The sequence below is a fragment of the Rhipicephalus sanguineus genome, chromosome 10 (assembly GCF_013339695.2).
Source record: "Rhipicephalus sanguineus isolate Rsan-2018 chromosome 10, BIME_Rsan_1.4, whole genome shotgun sequence".
Classification (NCBI taxonomy): Eukaryota; Metazoa; Arthropoda; class Arachnida; order Ixodida; family Ixodidae; genus Rhipicephalus; species Rhipicephalus sanguineus.
The window spans coordinates 63,073,489-63,078,057 of NC_051185.1; positions in this window are offsets into that span (position 1 = coordinate 63,073,489).

Genomic DNA, 4,569 nt, shown 5'->3' on the forward strand with positions numbered 1-4,569 from the left:
AAAACGTGTGCGCCGTGTTTTCACATACGTATCCTACACCCTGCATGTGCCCTGTCCTTTGGGACCATGTGTAGTAATTTCAGTGCTGCGGTGTTTGTTTGCTCCCTTATCCTTGCTGCACTGTTTTTGCCTTGTTTGTATAGGCAGTTGAACTTTGTAATGAACTACCTGAAAATTGAAAAATAGTTTGCAATTTAAATAGCTTGCAAACAGTTTTCAAAACTTAAAGGGGCCCTGCAACACTTTTTGAGCAGGGTCAAAAAGCGCTGCCAATCGGTAGTCGAGGCTCCCGAGAACACGCGAGCCAAATATTATAGCGAAGCGCGCGGCCTGGAATTTACAATAAATTCTCAGTCAGCTGAAAATCGCTCCCTCTTCTCTCGACAAATGATATATTAGTCAGCAAAATATGACGCGATTGTCGGCAGTTCCACCATTGGCTGATGTTATAATCACGATAACACTCTCATTATTACCTTCGTTGTTAATTTTGAGTTCAATAAGTAGATAATATGTATGTTTATATTGTATCATGCCGTTAAAACACCGAAGAAACATTACTATTGGCACTTCCGGTCTCACCGACAGCTCGTAGTTGCGTGGTTGCATTTTCTTCACCATGCGCAGCGCCGAAATCGTGCATATTTCTGTGCTTTTGACCACCGCCGGTTGCCGTTGAGAGTGGCAGCCGTTCAAGTGTTGCCTCGTCAGCTGGAAACTGCATCATCGGCACGTTCTCACGACCGACTGAGGCAGGGGTGCAGCATTTCTCCGATAACAATGGTGGCACCGGCTAGTTTAGGATACCTGTGTTCGCTGTATGGCGAGAGTCCCGCTCGCTGTCTGTTCAGTATGTCATCGAGCCGTACCTAGGCATATCCTCCCCGTAGTCTCACGTTCCCGAGAAACCGCGACACAGCAACCAAGCAGACTTGCATTTTCACGGTAGCTGCAGACAGCCGGGGGATGGGTCCGCGCTGGCCCGATGCCCCACGATCCTTTCTTCTTGTCTTTAGTTCTTTGTTGTCAGCCCGCACTCGCTGTGCGCCCGCATTCGAAGAGCAAACAGCATCGAAGTACCGCCACTGGGAAAAGGGTTCACGCAGCTTTGCCGTGTTGAATACGATTCAAGCGCGAGCAGTGCGACGAGGCAGTGTATCGGAGTGTGGGTCGAAACCCATCTTGGCTGTCATTCGTTCCAAACGCGCACGCAGGTTTGCGTCCATGGTTGGCAGAGCGATGAAAACACTACGGCAGTTCAAGGTGCACACCCAACATTACCAAACTGACTCGCAGTTTTCAAGCACGCGCGATACACGGTGCGATGGGCTCCGCTCGACGACGACCATGCAAGCGAACCGGAAGTGGCGCCACAGACCACGTGGTTGCGCCGAGACGCCAGAGAGAAAAGATGAAGAAAAAAATGCCACCGGCGCTGACGTAACTCTTGGGCACCTCCTCGCACCTCTGCCCTCCCTCCCTCCACGCCCCGCGCAGCTTTCCGCGCGCTGGAGGCGTTGAGTGAAGGGAGAAAGCTGCAGAACGTGATTTCTATAATTTGGTAACACCACTTAGACTTGACGGATTCGAAAAATGTTTGCGGCATATGACTCGTGAAGAGTCATACGTCAATAATGAGACTATTCCAATATAAATCAGAAAGGTGTTGCAGGGCCCATTTAATACGCACAGTTGTGCTAAAGCCGCAGTGATCGCCGAGTAGTTACAGTTCTTGGCTGCTGACCCAGAAGACGCAGGTTTGATCTCGGCTACGGCGGTCACATTTGGATGGAGACTAAATGCTAGAGGCCTGTGCACTGTGTGATGTCCATGCACGCTAAAGAACCTAAAGTGGTCGTAATTATTCGGAGCCCTCCATTATGGCATCTCTCATAGCCTGTTAAACCTTTGGGTTAAACCCCATGAACCAGAAACCAACCGGAAAGATTGTTTGACGCTAGTGTGTCCTGGTCATGTCTCCATTTCTTCCAAGTCTGAACTGTATGCAATACAGTCAAATCCCGCTACAACGATATTGACGGGACGCGCGAAAAAGTTCGTTGCAGCGAAATTTCATCTATAGACCACAAAAGTTCGAAAAATGTTTGAGAAATATTCGAAAATTATTCAAAATTATTCGATTAGATTCGCACTCAATCTTTATTATTCGAATTCGCTTCGCGCCCAAAATTTTGCTATTCGCACAGCTCTAGTTTTGAGTGCTACGTCACAACAATGGTGGGAGTTCTTGAAGAAAAATTCTCCTGCGGCCCGCATGCGCATCAAACCCGCCAGCAGCATCATGGCGGATGGACGATCTGTCATCGAGTATCTCAATGGCGGATAATTTATCGGGATGTGCGTGTGGTGGCAGAAAGCATGTTCTCCGATGAAGACGCGAGTCTTGCGATGCGTCCGCACCGCTCTGGCAATGAGAAATGGTCGAGTTTCTAGCAGAATTTCGCGGAAATCCTAGGCAAGCTCCTTCTCCTTATGTGGTGGCTCGCAAAAACTTCGTTCAAGCGGAAATACCCAGAAAAAGTATTCGTTGTGACGAGACATTTTTCGCATTGTTTTCTGTGGCGGAAATTTCGTTGTAGCGGTATTCGTTATGGCGGGATTCGACTATAACACCAATGTGCCTCGTGTAACCTACAGCACTTGGCTTGCCTACTAATAATCAATGATAGATAGCCTTGCCGATTAGATGCTTCAGGCGGAGGCATGGCCTCGAAAATCTGTAGTGCATGTAGCGCATGAAACAGCTGAAACTGCAGTCACTGTTGGCACGATCATGTATGGCGACGACAAAACTCTGAAGGTAAACGTGCATCTATCTAGTGCTCACAGAGTCAGTGATGCTAATTGCTGCAACCACTGCAGACTAAACAGCAGTAGACAGGATCGTAGATAGTAACAACGTAGTTCTGAAGGCACGTGTGCGGCCAGCGCATATGGAAATACCGCATTGAGAGCGCATACGGCCAGCGCATTGAAAACGGAACTACCGTTAGCCACAACCACTGCACACGAAACCGCGGTCGCTATCAACGCGATTGTCGATACCAACCATGCAGCTCTGAAGGTGCATGGCTAATGCAGCGGTAGATTAAAGGCAGTAATGTCGTAACAAGGCATGAAGCGTTTCGGCATTCCTGTTGTTCGCTTATGATCATGGTGGAGCGAACTTGGGCGCTTGGTTTTCGGTTGGGCTAGGAGCACGCGGTTGCGATAGACAGCTGCACCATCCCTTATTGGTCCGTTCGCATGTGTCCCAGAAAGACACACAACGTTGTACTATAGAAATAAAATGTTCTGTGCATATATTGTGGTTTCAAAACTGATTTGGCTAGTTTTTTCGTGATATGCATGAAATTTCGGGTGATATGAATATTTTCACTCCCCTTTGGGATTCGTATCACCAAGAGTACCGTAAAAACCGGAATATTGGTCGAACCCCCCACTTCTAACTACTGAAAATGGAAAAAAATTAAGTACATGGAATAGCCAAAGCATCAGAAGGCGTGCGCCTTTACTGTGTAACAAATGCGATTTCAAATGGTGAACAGTAAAAATGCCATTTATTTACACGTAAGTTCCACATGGCAGAAAGTCAGAAGATGGGCTCAAACATTACCTTCGCAAAACGTCACAACCGTCTTAACAGCATTAATTTGGATGCACTTTGAGGTCACCAATAGCAATCACGACACGAGCACGGCTCCCAGTTAAACTGTGCAACCTTTGTTTCCAACTCTAGATACGCTGCAGTCTGGCACCGAAACAGTTTTCTTTTGATCGCTGCGTGTCCTCATGTGATCCTTCGGCATCCGCCAGTGGCGAATGCTTCTTTGGTGAACTCGATGTGCCCGCTGATCATATACCGTATTTATTCGAAAATAGGTCGGGCACGACTATAGGTCGACCCCTACTTATAGCACTCTACGAGAAATAAAAAAAAAAAATATTCGAAAATAGGTCGACCCATTTTTTTTTTTTTTTTAGAAACAGGAAAATTGAAACATGCCACACCTTTATTTACAATTAACTTAGCGCCCTAGTCGCTGCCGGGAGTGTCATGTTCGTCAGATGTGCAAGGAAGGTTGTCGGATTCTTCGCAGGCATCCTCGGCATCCCAAATGACGTCGACTTCGCTGCCATCGATTGCGTTTGGAAATGCAGCACTTTTTAAAGCCAGTCACGATAATTTCCGCGGGCAAGTCTTTCCGCGCGTCCTTCACCCACGTCGCAACTTCATTGAGGGAAGCCCTTCTCGCGGCGTCCCGTCGGTGTCATTGCAGCATCCTCCTTCAAGCCACTCTTTGTAACTCTTCGCCACCCGGTCCTTAATGTAGCCGGGACGTCATACCTAGCGGTATGACGACCAGGTCTGTTGGCCTTCTGCAGGGCCTCCTTGACGCCCGGAGCCTCAGTTCTTTTTCAAGAGTGTCATGCCTGCCAGTTGCTGGGCCGCGAAAAGCACGACGCTATCCATTGCACGCGAACAGTCGGTCCCCGCTGCTTTCCGCCAACCCCTAATCAACTTTTACGTCGAACTCACGCTGAGCG